The sequence below is a fragment of the Lithobates pipiens genome, unplaced genomic scaffold, assembly GCF_037356315.1.
Source record: "Lithobates pipiens isolate NorthernLeopardFrog02 unplaced genomic scaffold, aLitPip1_a1.2 Scaffold_18, whole genome shotgun sequence".
Taxonomy (NCBI): domain Eukaryota; kingdom Metazoa; phylum Chordata; class Amphibia; order Anura; family Ranidae; genus Lithobates; species Lithobates pipiens.
In genome coordinates this window covers 379714526-379730387 of record NW_027507758.1, presented here as the reverse complement: position 1 = coordinate 379730387, position 15862 = coordinate 379714526, and the positions used below count along the sequence as shown (strand labels likewise).

The window sequence follows — 15862 nt, the reverse complement described above, 5'->3', positions numbered from 1 at the left end:
CTGATGACAAAAAGTAAGGCATTATTTTTTTCATACATCTGAGTGGTTCAATTGAGCATAGAGAGCGTAATCTACTAATACTAAGCAGAAAGAATCCTGGAGTTGGAAAACTCCACATAACACTAGCAATTAATAAATATAGTAATACTAAACCTCCACCATGTACATGTAAAAATTAGACAATTGTCTTAGGGACACAGGTCACAATCAGACATACAGGCCTCACAGACAACGAAACCCTGTTAGTTCTCTATATTGGATCCTAATTCAATCATGTTGATAAAGGCAAGGTAATAAATAGCAGCACGGCAGTTTCACTGAATAGTCCAGACTGGATGTAGCTGGATGCACAAAGTCCATACATACAGACTCCAATTAGAAGGCTTGCAGGGCTAAATGCATACATTTCTCCCAGAATTAAGTTCATGTGAATGGGACACTAAATTAAAAATGGGGTGATTCCTTCTGGAGAATGACAAGATATGTATACAGCCGGCTTGGTAGTGTTAGCTGAAGACGGGCTAGTGTAGGCGAGTGTATATATAAATAAATAGCTTTCACTGGATCAAATGCATCTCGCCGCTTGACCCGTCATCCTGAGTCCGCCTCGTCCAAGTCCTGAACCAGGGACAGATATTACGGCTGTCTTAGGGCTAAAACCTTTAACCTTTAATACCGGTCATTTCCTCTTTGAAGAATTCTTTGGGAATTCCTTTCCATTCTAATTCAGAAGACTACAACCCTATGGTTGATTACCTCTGTATCCTAGGATGACGGTATGCCTTGCTACAGTGGGGACTTGTTAATCTGTAAAATCCCCCTCTAGCTTGGTCTATGTGGATGCAGTAAGAGTGTCATTTTTATGCTTGTTTTGTTGAATGGGCTGCTGTGTCTGAACAAACGCAGCTGCTGGAAACCACATTGATGTGAACCAGGCCAAACATTTCCCCATGCTTTTACTCCTGCAAGTGGGTTTACAACAAACAACTTTGCTGTTGACATTAGTGTCAGCCCTCCCACTTTTTTTTTAAATCTACCTACTCTCCCTTCTCTGCAACATAAAGGCTAAAGGCTCTTTCAAGCTAGGTGTGACAAGCAGCCTTTCCCAGCATAGTCCCACTTTAAATGCAAGGCAAAAAATCTTGTTCCCATACCATGCCAGTCCACACCACAATATTGAGGCTGTGTGTGCTGGTAAAAAGTGTGTCATACAATACTTTTTTTTTAGCGCAGTGTGGTGCAACACAATCTAACACATTGCAATGCATTGCAGCCAATAAAACTCAATACAACAGTTTGCACACAAAAAAAGTGTGATGCACCAGAATTGGCACAATGGCACATTTTCTCCCAGCACACAGCAGCGACCATGCATTCAGCACAGCTCGTGTTGTGAATGAGCCCTAACTACTATGTATTTTCAAGAGAACACAAGGTAGACTAATTAGACTTCATGAGGTTTATTTACTAAAGGCAAATAGGCTGTTCATTTTGTAAGGGAATTTTTCCCAGGGCTTAGCGAATGTGGTGAAATTTTACTTTGAATAGAATGCCCGATCAGGTGCAAAGAAGATAAAAAAAAATATGCATTTTTACGTGCACATGATTGGATGATGGAAGACAGCACAGCCTCACCACATTCTCTAAGCTCTGGGGAATATTCCCATGCATGGTTCAACATCCCTTACAAAGTAACCAGCCAATTTGCCTTTGGTAAATCATGATCAATAGGGATTTTTTTTGCACTTATCAAGCAGATACAATAAAATGAATTAATGAAGTAAACATCTTAGGTCCCATTCACACCTGGAGCTTTACAAACATGTGTGTTTTTTTCTCGCAATCTGTATAGGGCAGCAAATTCACTTCACCATATTCAGTACTAACACAGCAAAGTAGCTCATAGAGCTTTTTGGAGCGTTCAGTGTGGCAAAGTGTGCGTATGCTTGTTGCATTTATCATTAAGTGATACTAAATTCTCTTTTTTATTTAAAAATAACAAACTATCATACTTACCTGCTCTGTGAAGTGGTTTTGCACATAGCAGCCTGGATCCTCCTCTTCTTAGGTCCCTATTAAGCGCTCCTGTCAAGTGCCCCCACAGCAAGCAGCTTGCTATGGGGGCTCCAGAGCCGAGCCACAGCTCCCTGTGTACATTCAGACATGGAGCCACGGCCCAGCCCCGCCCCTTTTTCTCCTCGTTGGCTGGCTGACTACCTTTGATGGACAGCAGTGGGAGCCAATGGTGCCGTACTGATGTCAGCCAATGAGGAGGGGAGTCCTGGGCAGCCAAGACACTCCTGAAACATCGCTAGATCTAGATTTTCTTCTCGTCTTTTCATCAATTTTGGAGGGACTTCCAGTTCTTGATAATGTTACTGTCGTGCCATATTTTCCCCACTTGATGATGACTGTGTTCCATGCAATATCAAATGCCTTTGAAATAATTTTGTACCCTTCTCCTGACTGATACCTTTTAACAATGAGATCCCTCTGATGCTTTGGAAGCTCTCTGCGGACCATGGCTTTTGCTGTAGGATGTGACTAAGAAAATGTCAGGAAAGACCTACTAGAACAGCTGAACTTTATTTGGGGTTAATGAGAGGCACTTTAAATGATGGCAGGTGTGCACTGACTCCTATTTAACATGAGTTTGAATGTAATTGCTTAATTCTGAACACAGCCTCATTCCCAGTTATAAGAGGGTGTGCACACTACTGCAATCACATTTTAGTTTTTTAGTTTTACTTCTCCCCCACCCCTAAAAGATTTCAGTTTTTCAATTGAGTTTTACAGTCTATAGGTCACATTAACCTCCCTGGCGGTATGATTATGTCAGATTTTTGAAGCTCATTGTTTCGCATGGAAATATGGCGTTTTATATTGTAGGCCTGTAATTCTTAATAATAACATACTTAAATCTGTCCAAACAAGATTCTAGTAGATATCCCGGTATGATAAAGTTTGAAACACAAAATCATAAATTATAATATAATAAATAACTATACATAATTATAAAAAAAAAAATATAATAGTAATAATTTTATTCAATAATGTAATCAAATCAAAAACACTGAAATTTGGTCAGTTGCAGAATTGACACTATCATTACTTTCAGTGTTTGATGAGTTTTCCCCACTAATCCCTATCGCTCAATTCTGCAAGTGATTCTAATTTACTATCGCTGTTTCCTAGCTGGTCTAAAACCGCTTTTGACGTAAAGGGACACTTTTTGGTTGCCATGGGCAATCTCAAGATTGCAGGCAGAAAGAATAGTATATATAATATAAAAGTGCAAGCAGGGCACTGGACAAAGCACCAGGGATAAAATGTCAAATGATTTGATGCAGTAATGTAATCTGTAAGATTACAGTGTACTGTTTGTTATTTTTTTTCATTATTTTGAACTTGCCCCTGTGCGTCGCAATGCTCGCAGGGAACGGAGCCCGACACACAGTACATCGAGCGGAGTACACCGCAGGATCCTGGGGACAAGGTAAGTAACGTTGCCTGGATCCTGCGATGCGATCCCGAGTGTGGCTCGGGGTTACCATTTTGGGAATGAAAATTCACTCCGAGCTGCACTGGAGATTACTGTCAAAGAGGTTAAAGGGGTTGTAAAGGTAAATGTTTTTTCACCTTAATGCATTCTATGCGAGGGAGCTCGCATGAACGTGAGAAGCACCTGCGGGAAGAAGCAGAGACAGCCGCCGAGGGACCCCAGAAGAGCAGGTTCGGGGCCACTCTGTGCAAAACGAGCTGCACAGTGGAGGTAAGTATAACATGTTTGTTATTTTAAGACAAAAAAAAAAAAAATTACTTTACAATCCCTTTAAAAGGTGGAAAAAGTTCTGAAATTATTTATCTCTCTCTTTTTTTACATCACAGAAACCTGACATTTTTAACAGGGGTGTGTAGACATTTTATATCCACTGTATGAAGTGGAAACATATTGTAATAAATACATTAGGGTAAAAAAGTGAAATAAACCAAACACTTCTTGTCTTCAGGTTGGATGGAGGTGCATTCATCTGAATCTCCAAATCATAATATAACAAATGAATCCAAAATAAATTTTATTCCATTCGTTATGTTACGATTCTGAGATTCTGATGAGTCCACCTCCATTCAACCCAAACAGACGACTGTACAAGTAATCTCCCAAAATAACAGATTAACACATTCAACCAAACATAGCCAATCTTTCACAATAGCTTCTGAAATACGAATTGATTTGGAACAACGAATATACTAAACAAATCCGAACATTCAGAGGATGCATGCTGATGTGACTTTAAGTGCCGGTTTACACAGCGGCGACCTGTCAGGTGACTTAGGTGTCCGTTTATGAAGCAGTGATCAGTGGAGATCCAGAGGATCGCCGCTGATCACAGCCCATAAACAGTTTATAAACCAGAGATAATCAGGGGGAGAAGTGTTTGAATATGTTCTCCCCACGATTATCTCCACACACTGAGAATCCTCATTGAATGACACAGTAACGGCCAGTTTATGAAGCTGGGATCTCAGCGCTTCACTTCACTTCTTCTGTGTCAGAATTCACACTCCCCGATTCACCAACTCATAGGTGGAGAATCGGGGAGTGAAGAGAGAATCTGGGGGATCTGAGGAGGAAAGAGGAAGATAATTAACTTCCTTATGCCTTGTTCAGACCCCCCAACACTGTAACCATGTTCTCCTGTCATATTTATGTGTATACATATTATATATATATATATATATATATATATATATATATATATATATATATATATATATATATATATATATATATATATATATATATATATATATAATGAGTGTGTATATAGATGTATATATAATGTCTGTGTGTGTATACATGTATATATTATGTAGGGGGACGCTTTATTTTACTAACATTAAAGTCTCACGAGATTCCGGTATTAGGGGCCGTTCTCCAGTGTTAGAAGCGTTTGTAGATCGCTTCACTCCTCCAAGGGTGAAGCGATCCACTCCGCTTTATAAACTGGCATACAGAGGAGAAAGATCTCCTCTGTGAATGCCGGAGAATGAAGCAGTGAATAGATTTCACTGCTTCATAAAAGGACACCTCAGCCGCCTGACAATTCACTCTCCTTGCATTGCAATGTAACCATTCTAATAGGAGAGACTCAAGTCACTCAGACTTAGAAAAAGGTTCCTGTATTACTTTGGGGCGACTTTGGAGCGGCTTGCATTGACTTCTATACAGAAGTCGTTTTGCAAGCCGTGCTGAAGTTGCACTGTCTGGGGCAGCTTCAGAGTCAGACAACTTTGAAGCCACCCCTGTGTGAGCTGGCAACTTAACTTAACAAGCGAATCCAAAACAAATTTTTCTGTCATGCCCATCTGTAAAATTCACATCAACATCCTCTGCATGTTCATGTGAAATCATCTAAACCCCCCCCCCCCCCCACATAACCTTTATTTTGTCTTTGCTTTATTTACTTTCTTGTCCACTTCCTAGTTTCCCTTAACCTCCCTGGCGGTATGATTATGTTAGATTTTTGATGCTCAAAGTGGTACATTATTTTGCATGGAAATTTGGCGTTTTATATTGTAGGCCTGTAATTCTTAGGAATAACTCACTTAAATCTGTTCAAACAAAAATCTAGTAGACATCCCAGGTATGCTAAAGTTTGAAACACAAAATCAAAATTATAATATAACAAATAATTATAACAAATAATAAAAATTATTCAATAATGTAATCAAATCAAAAAACACTGAAATTTGCTCAGTTGCAGAATTGTCGCTGTCATTAATTTCAGTGTTTGATGTCGAATTTCCCCATAAATTGCTATCTCTCAATTCTGCAAGTGATTCCAATTTATTATCACTGTTTTCTAGTTGGTCTTAAATCACTTTTGATGTAAAGGGACAGTTTTGGTTGCTATGGACAATCTCCAGTTTCCAGGTAGAAAGAACAGTATTTATAATATAAAAGTGCAGGCAGGGCACTGGACAAACCACTAGGGACAAAAAGGGATGTCAAATTATTTGATATAGTAATGTAATCTGTAATATTACAGTGTACTGCATGTATAGTGTGTGTTTCACTTTTTGAATTTGTCGCTGTTGGAGCTCGGCACTGTGATGAATCGAGGATAGAGGATGGCTCGCACACACAGTGGGGAGACAATGCAGGATCCTGGGGACAAGGTAAGTAAATTTGCCTGGATCCTGCCATGCGATCCCGAGTGCGGCTCAATGTTAGCACTTTTGGTACTTAAAATTACCCCGAGCCACACTCCGGATCACCGCCAGGGGGGTTAAGGCATGGATGATGTAGCCCCAGCTGCAGCGATGACTCCTGCAAAGGAGCTAGGAGCCCCTGTGCCCAGTTTATGACTATTACATGGGAAACGCAAGGGTGGAGCCACAACTGTGACATTATCGCGCACAAGCTGGCTAGCGAGGACCCGTGGCCTTGTGTGCTATTTTCGTTATCGTTTTACTTCCAAAGTGTAAGTGCAATATATGCTTTTAATAAATGCTTGGCTATAGCATACTAAAATATGAAATCTCTTCCTCTTTCCACGCATGCATGGGACGCGTGCGTTTGGGCGTATGGGCTTTGGGGTGCACACCCTAATGCAATAGGCTGTGCACACCTATGTATAGGCACAATGCAGGCTTAAATAGCAGAGACCTGCATCCTCTCATTTCAGTAAAAAAAACTTACAGATCAGTAAGAGTGTTATATAAACAGACCAGGTATGTGGAGAGTGCTGGAAATAATGCAGCAGATTTTGAGATGAGGTCATAAAAATGTCAAGAAATAAATGCAAACAATTAGCTAAGTCTCTTCTACTATACATGGTAGACTGCAGCAGCATCCCCAATTGGCAACCAAATACACAGTAGGCTACAGCTTCATAGGTTGCCTTTGAGCATGCAGAAAAAAAAATACATTATATTTCAATAATTTTTAATACATAGAACTATGCATAATCACTTACAAATTTCCATAATTTCTGTTCAGGTGATCCATTGCTTTAGTAGCAACAATTTTCTTGTATTGAAGTGGTATGAAATCTTTTTTTTTGTTTTTTTAACCCCAACACATCAATACTGATTATACTTGCACAGTACGGTAATTGATTTTTTTTTTTTTCTACATAGTATTTAAATATTCTAACATTATACACCCCCATCCCCTGGCTTCCTGTGTGCCATCTCCCTGTTAGGAACACCCATCAGATAGGCACCATGGCATCAAAATCTGCCCATGCAAAGGACCGTTTGGTTATAGCTGCCCCTAGTCTAAGGGTCCATTTATACTCTAACATTCACGTGTGTTGCGTTAAGGCAGCACATTTATTTTGAATAGGCTGCCAACACACAAACAAAAATATCTACATGCAGTAGGTTTTTTTTCCCAATCCAGAGCACCATAGAGCATGAAAGTGAGTTACTCTGCATTTTTGTGCGCTGCAGTGCATGTGCATCAGAGCTGCATTACATTAATGTGTTGAGGAGCAAGTCAAGCTAAATGACATTGCAACTCACCAACACAGTGCAAAAGTGTCGTCTCCTGTATCACTATGACCATGATACTGAAAATCACCTAGGATGTTCTTGTTATTGCAAACAACTGGGATATACCAAAGACTGATGCTTGTAGAAATGTCACCAATTTCTATATGCACTTTTAGCCTTTGTTTACACCACTTTGAAGCCACGCTACTTCAGCACCACTATCAGTGCAATTTCATGTGCGGCTTCTGTGTAACTTCATTTAATGGGTGTCAATGCAAGTCGCACTGAAATCACACAGAAATAGTACAGGAACCTTTTTTAAAGTCACAGCGATTAGAACGGCCCCATGGGGTGTGACTTGTCATGTGATTTTGAACTGTCAAGCTGCATGACAAGTCAAGCTTGAATTCATGCTGTGTGCATGCACCTATAAAGTGGAACTACAGTCTAGATTGAAAATTGCACGCACGTAGGCTCTTTTTTGCAGATGAGACGTGCACATTCTCTTCTGCAATAAATAAAACCTACTTACCTGTTGCAATATATTGAGCAGCGCATGCACAGCTCAGTTTACATAGCTGGCATGCTAATTGCTGTCATAACTGAACTACGAAGTTAAGTTATCCTATGCTGGCCAATTAAGGTGGCTGAAGACCAGAAACTGGAAGAAGTTGAGAAGAAGACGCTTGTGTCACTGAGATAACCTATGGGTGGCAGACTGATAAAGCAGATGTATTGTGGGCTTTAGCACTTTAAAGCGGAGGGCCGTTTAAAAAAAAAAAGTCAGCAGCTGCAAACACTGCAGCTGCTGACTTAATCAGCCCACTTACCTGTCCAGGGCGCCCGCGATGTCGGCCGCCCGAGGCCGACCCGTCCCTCGGCTCTCGGGTCCCGGCATCGCCATTCCTTGTAAGGGAAACAGGCAGTGGAGCCTTATGGCTTCACTGCCCGTTTCCTACTGCGCATGCGCGAGTCACGCAGCACTTTGTGAATGGGACGCGCTGTGTTCTGGAACACACAGTTCCCAGAACACAGCGTGACCCATTACCCAGAAGACGCCGCACGGAGGAGAGAAGACAGAAGATCTCCGCGGAGGAGGAAGAGGAAGATTAGGATTATGTGCCTAGCAACAGGCATTTCTGGTAAGTAAAAAAATAATAATTTTTTTCATTTTTTTTTTTAGATTTATTTGTAATTTTTAATATTTTTTTTTTTCAGGGTGGCCCTCCACTTTCAAATTGATTTGGTGTGGATGGTATAATGGCATTGTTGATATGGCACGAGGTAAATGCAGTGTTACTAGTATTAGGCCTCATGCACACTGTTGCTCCTAAAATTATGTTTTTGGGGCATTGGGAATCGTATGCCTAAGCCCCTGAACTCCCCTCAATAAATTCCTATGTGTCTGTGCACACATAGGGGTTATTTACTAAAGAGAACTCCACTTTGCACTACAAGTACACTTGGAAGTAAAATCAATGTCGATCTGAGGGGGACATGCAAGGAAAATGAAAAACAGCATTTTAGCTTGCACATGATTGGATGATAAAATCAGCAGAGCTTCCCCTCAGATCTACAGCGACAGCACTTCCAAGTGCACTTGCAGTGCACAGTGGATTTGCCTTTAGTAAATCAACGCCATAGGCTTATAGTGGAGTTTAGAGGCAGTCAAAGCTCCTTCTCCCGAACGCAGAAGAATCTCATTCAGGACAAGAACTTTTGGGCATAAAAAACACAAAACGTGGCTTAACGCTAGATGAGTTTAGCGCTTATCAATTTCAATGGCCAGAATAAATTAAAATTTTGACCAATGAAAAACTCCCAAACACCAAATGCTGCTAAACTCACCTAAACTGGTTTGATAAAAAAAAAAAAAAAAAACACAGCTGTGGTGAGTTTTTAATGCAGATTTTCTTCTGTCCGGAGAAACAGCGCTTCCAAAACCTAAACCAGTGTGCATGAACCCTCAGCATCTTTTATCTTAGCACACTGAGAACAATAAAATAAACAAGTCAACTATTCGGTAATATTCTTGCCTCAGCACTTAGCTACTGGCTCCTGCTCTTTCAGTGCTGCTTCCCTGAACATCTCGTCTCCAGAGGAAAAAGAGTTAACTGTGGACAGCGCAGTCTGGAGTAAGTTTGTTAGCTTGGAGAAAGGGGGGGGGGGGGGGACATGGACAAGGGGGATGTGTGTGTCTATTGATGTACACAGTGAATGGAGGCACCACTCTAAGGCTCCATTCACATTTGTACGACTCCGAAGACGCATGACTTTGGAGTGCAACTTTAATAATCCATATTCCCATTGGACGCATTGCTTGAGAGAGCTCTAGGATACTGGGTGCTTTAGCAACCACCAGCTGGAGATTGGATGAAGGCCACAATGAAGAGATTTGTCAGCACACCACGGATCTTCAAGTTGAGGCCAAACTTTTTTTTATTAAAGCATGATCACATCACAAACAAGAGTGAAACCTTTCGTAGTCACGCAGGACCCGTCAGGAAGAGCATGAAGCAACATTGGATGGGTGCAACATGGATACGATTTGTTGTCCCTCAATGTCGGACCCACTGTTGCTTGTAAAATATTCAGGTACGACTTTCATGCAAATTTTTTGACGGTTAACATTGAAGTCTATGAACTTTAAGTTGCATGAAAGGTGGACCAAAGCAACACATGAACGACTAAGTCGCACATATATAAATGGTTTTCATTGGAAAACATGGGGTACAACTTGTCATGTGACTTTGATGTCCAAAGTCACATCACAAATCACATAAGTGTGAATAGGGTCTCTGACTCAGTTCACACTAGGGAAGCCCGTGCATTACAGTCATTGCATTTATTCCTGCAACCACCCACAGCCGAATTGCACTGCTCTTGGGAGACGTGCGGGGCTGTTATTCATTCTGAATGGCACCCCCACGCATCACAGCACACAGCGCGATCGCAGGCGCGGGAACCACAGAGAAACAGCATGGTCAAAAAGCTTTTTTTGTGCATTTCATTTCAGCAAACGTGGGACACACGCCCCATACGAGTGTGAACCGAGCCTAGTCCCTGCATACAAGATCATAGGATGCTGTAAGAGAAAGAAGCCACCCAGGAAACCTGGGGCAGTGGTCATGGCACCAGCTTAAACTAGAACATAGGCAAGGATTAATGCCAGAGAAGCTGCACACACAGTACATCAATAAATTTAAAAAAAAAATGGAAGGTTTAGTGTTACTTTAACACAAAAAAAATGAAGTATTTCCCTTTGTTAATCCCCCTCTAATAGGTTCTAAAGCTGGTGACTACACCTGTGTACATAGAATACAATGTTTACAAATATCTGTGTGATCAGACACAACATGATACAATATCCACTGCAGGAAGGATCACAGTGAATGTAGAACTCTATCCATGAATATAAACAATCACAATGAGTGTAGAAATATATGCAATAGAAGAGATCTACTAAAACTGCTGTACAGCCCAGCCATGGCCAAACGTTTTGAGAACGACACAAATATTAGTTTTCACAAAGACTGTTGCCTCTGTGTTTTTAGATCTTTTGGTCAGCTGTTACTATGGTATACTGAAGTATAATAATTACAAGCATTTCATAAGTGTCAAAGGCTTTTATTGACAATTACATGAAGTTTATGTAAAGAGTTAATATTTGCATTATTTGTTTGTTGACCCTTCTTTTTCGAGACTTCTGCAATTCACCCCAGCATAATGCCAATCACCTTCTGGGCCACATCCTGACTGTTGTCAGCCCATTCTTCCATAATCAATGCTTGGCGTTTGTGAGAACTTGTGGGGTTTTCCTTGGTTCACCCACTTCTTGAGGATTGACCACAAGTTCTCAATAGAATTAAGGTCTGGGGAGTTTCCTGACCATGGACCCACAATGTCAATGTTGCGTTTCCCAAGCCACTTAGTTATCACTTTTACCTTATAGCAAGGTGATCCATCATACTGGAAAAGGCATTGTTCCTCACCAAACTGTTCTTGGATGGTTGGGAGAAGATGCTCTTGGAGGATGTTTTTGTACCATTCTTTATTCACGGATGTGTTCTTAGGCAAAAAATTGTGAGTGAGCTCACTCTCTTGGCTGAAAAGCAACCCCACACATAAATGGTCTCAGGATGCTTTACTGTTGGCATGACCCTGATGTTAGCGCTCACCTTTTCTTCTCCGGACAAGGTTTTTTCCAGATGACCCGAACAATCGGAAAGGTTTCATCAGGAAAAATTGACTTTACCCCAGTCCTCAGCAGTCCAATCCCTGTACCTTTTACAGAATATCAATCTGTCCTTGATGTTTTTCCTGGAGAGAAGTGGCTTCTTTGCTGCTCTTCTTCACCTCACTGTGTGTGCAGATGCACTCACACCTGCCTGCTGCCATTCCTGAGCAAGCTCTGCACTGGTGGTGCCCCGATCCCACAGCTGAATCAACTGTAGAAGATGGTCCTGATGCTTGCTGGACTTTCTTGGGCGCCTTGAAACCTTCTTCACAAATGCAGTGGAAATGTTTTTTATGGGATTAAGTTCATTTTCATGGCAAAGATGGATTTTGCAATTGATTGCAATTCATCTTGATCAATCTTCACAACATTCTGGAGCAGCGTTTCTCAACATTTTTTCAGTCAAGGCACCCTTTAAAATTCTGTACAATCTTGAGGCACCCCATTGCAAAATGTAAAAAAAAAACTAAACTAATAGCTCTACATAAAGCAGCAACATCCTCATACATAAGACACCCAACGTTAAAAGCGATTTATTCTTCCAAAGCAAAATACATGTTTGCACAGTGGTACTGACTATATTCCCATGTTTCTCTTCTTCCTCAGTTTCTCTCCCTCACTCAGCTAATGTGACCCCAGTGCTGACAGAGAGCAGCAAACAAGGATGCTGTGCAAGTGCTTGGCATCACACTTATCGACCGATAACAACAATGGTTGTTAGAACTGGGCGCCAGGGGCTAGAAGGTTGTAATGGTGCACAATGGAAACTTGTGGCTTTGCGTATCTACAAGGCAGGCTTGATCCACCCACTGACTTGTATGCAGTTTTAGGCAATTTTTTTACATTTTGCCAAGGTAACCCTGAAGACACCTGAAGGCACCCTAGTTGAAAAAGGCTGTTCACAAAAACTGAGGCAGCAGACTTTGTGAAAATGTATATTTGTGTCATTCTCAAAACTTTTGGCCATGGCTATACACAGAATTTGGTGCAGCTGTGCATAGTAACCAATCAGCTTCTGACTTTAGCTTGTTCAATTAGTAGAAGTCTATCTATGTACAGTATCTCACAAAAGTGAGTACACCCCTCACATTTTTGTAAATATTTTATTACATCTTTTCATGTGACAACACTAAAGAAATGTCACTTTGCTACAATGTGGGACAACAGCCATGCAGACCAATCTGATAAGCACTGACAGGCTGACCCTCCACCCCTTCAACCTCTGCAGCAATGCTGGCAGCACTCATACATCTATTTCCCAAAGACAACCCCTGGATATGATGCTGAGCATGTGGACTCAACTTCCTTGGTTGACCATGGCGAGGCCTGTTCTGAGTGGAACCTGTCCTGTTAAACAGCTGAATGGTCTTAGCCACCGTGCTGCAGCTCAGTTTCAGGGTCCTGGTAATCTTCTTAAAGTCTAGGCCATCTTTATTTAGAGCAAAAATTCTTTTTTTCTAATCCTCAGAGAGTTCTTTGCCATGAGGTTCTATGTTGAACCAGTGACCATTATGAGAGAGTGAGAGCGATAACACCAAAGTTAACACACCTACTCCCCATTCACACCTGAGACCTTGTAACACTAACAAGTCACATGACACCGGGGAGGGAAAATGGTTAATTGGGCCCAATTTGGACATTTTCACTTAGGGGTGTACTCACTTTTGTTGCCAGCGGTTTAGACATTAATGGCTGTGTGTTGAGTTAATTTGAGGGGACAGTCAATTTACACTGTTATACAAGCTGTACACTCACTACTTTACATTGTAGCAAAGTGTCATTTCTTCAGTGTTGTCACATGAAATGATATAATAAAATATTTAAAAAAATGTGAGTGATGTACTCACTTTTGTGAGATACTGTATATAGACTATCACAGTGAGTGTAGGACCATATACAATGAATGTAACATCATATACAGTAAGTGTGGGACCATATACAGTGAGTGTGGGACCATATACAGTGAGTGTAGCATCATAAAAAAATAGTGTAGGACCGTACACAGCGAGTGTAGGACCATATTATTATTATACAGGATTTATATAGCGCCAACAGTTTATGCAGCGCTTTACAATATAAAAGGGAGACAATACCGTTATAACACAAAAATATACAAGAGGATTAAGAGGGCCCTGCTCAGAAGAGCTTACAATCTAATAGGGTGGGGCAGTTGGTACAAAAGGTTGTAACCATGGGGAATGAGCTGATGGAAGTGGTAGCAGATTAGTTAGAGATGAGATAGGCTTCCATAAAGAGATGAGTTTGCAGGGATAGCCTGAAGGTAGCAAGAGTAGGGGATAGCTGGACAGGTTGAGGTAGCAAGTTCCACAGGATGGGAGAGGCCCTGGAGAAATCCTCACAGTATATGGCCCTACACTCACTGTATACAGTCCTACTGTAGGACCGTATAAATTGGTGTAGGACCATATACAGTCAGTGTAGGACAATATAAATGCATGTAGGACCGTATACAGTGAGTGCAGGACCATATAAATATGAGTGTAGAAACATATACAGTGAGTGTAGGAACATATACAGTGATTGTAGGTCTATATAAATGAGTGTAGGACCATATACAGTGAGTGTAGGACCATATAAATGAGTGTAGGACCATCTAAATGAGTGTAGGACCATATAAAGTGAGTGTAGGACCATATAAAGTGAGTGTAAGACCAAATAAAGTGAGTGTAGGACCATATACATGAGTGTAGGACCATATACATGAGTGTAGGACCATATACATTGAGTGTAGGACAATCTAAATGAGTGTAGGACAATCTAAATGAGTGTAGGACCATATACAGTGAGTGGAGGATCATATACAGTGAGTGGAGGATCATATACAGTGAGTGGAGGACCATATACAGTGAGTGGAGGACCATATACAGTCAGTGTAGGACAATATACAGTCAGTGTAGGACAATATACAGTCAGTGTAGGACAATATAAATGCATGTAGGATCATATACAGTGAGTGCAGGTCCATATAAATATGAGTGTAGGGACATATACAGTGAGTGTAGGGCCATATAAATGAGTGTAGGACCATATGCAGTGATTGTAGGACCATATACAGTGAGTGTAGGACCATATACAGGGAGTATAGAGCTCTATGTCCATAGAGTATCCCTCTGAGCAGACACGTCACTACCCTGGGTGTATGAGCCCACTCCACATACACACACACACACACTCACCATCCCGAGCAGGGAGTAGAGTAGAGCCCCGGGCAGACACGTCCATTCACAAGTCCCAGTCAGCGTTCATCCCTGCAGCATGGTGACCCGACTCTCCGCTCTTCTGCTCCCAACTTTCCTCCTCATTCCTCCCGGGGATTGGGATGAACGGAGCCTCTCTGGGTGCTGAGCAACAGCTGATTGGCTGAGCGGCGGAGGAGCTGTGTTTCTATTGGCAGAGGAGGCTGTCAGTCAAGGGGTAGAAGAGTGTGAGCAGAGAACGAGAGGATTTGTGCACATCGCCCAGTCTCCCCCTACACACACACACTTGTAATTCAACATCCACACATTCCTCCGGGGTCACCTGACCAGCCCAATGGCTTCTCCCTCCACAGCTGTCATTGGAGGGGCTGTGTGTTCTCTGTATATGTGGGGAGAGGGGGGCAGTACACATCCACTGCTGCTCAGGGTGTGCACATAGTGATAGACTCTGTCACTTTATTATATTGTTACCAATGAAGTCACCCTAAATCCGAATTGTTCTGTCTAACCCCATCATGCCTAAGCCTTTTTCTGACACTTGTTACTTACAAGTTAAAATACATATTTTGTGCTAGAAAATTACTAAGAACCTCTAAGAAAAAAAAAAAAAAGTAATATATATGTGTATATATATATTTTTTTATTTATTTTTTTATTTTTTTCATTCCATTTATTTATTTATTTATTTTAGCCGAGACCCTAGAGAACAAAATGGCAATCTTTGCAATATTTTATGTCACACTGTATTTGCACACCATTTTTTCAAATGCAATTTATTTGAAATAAATATACATTCATGAATTAAAAACAAAAACAAAAAAAAAAACATAAAGTTAGCATAATTATTTTGTATACGCTGAGTAAATTGATACCCAACATGTCACGCTTTAAAATTGCGCACACT

The 15862-nt window shown here is 41.1% G+C and overlaps 1 protein-coding gene across 1 annotated transcript in view; it reads right to left on the bottom strand.

Annotated features, from left to right (window-relative positions):
• ARHGEF10 (Rho guanine nucleotide exchange factor 10) overlaps positions 1-15178 on the bottom strand; it is a 269684-nt gene extending 254506 nt beyond the window's left edge. The window contains exon 1 of the mRNA XM_077487769.1: positions 14938-15178. The gene's annotated coding sequence lies outside the window, so the exon portion shown is untranslated. The remainder of the gene's footprint in view (positions 1-14937) is intronic.
• Between the last annotated feature and the right edge of the window lie 684 nt (positions 15179-15862).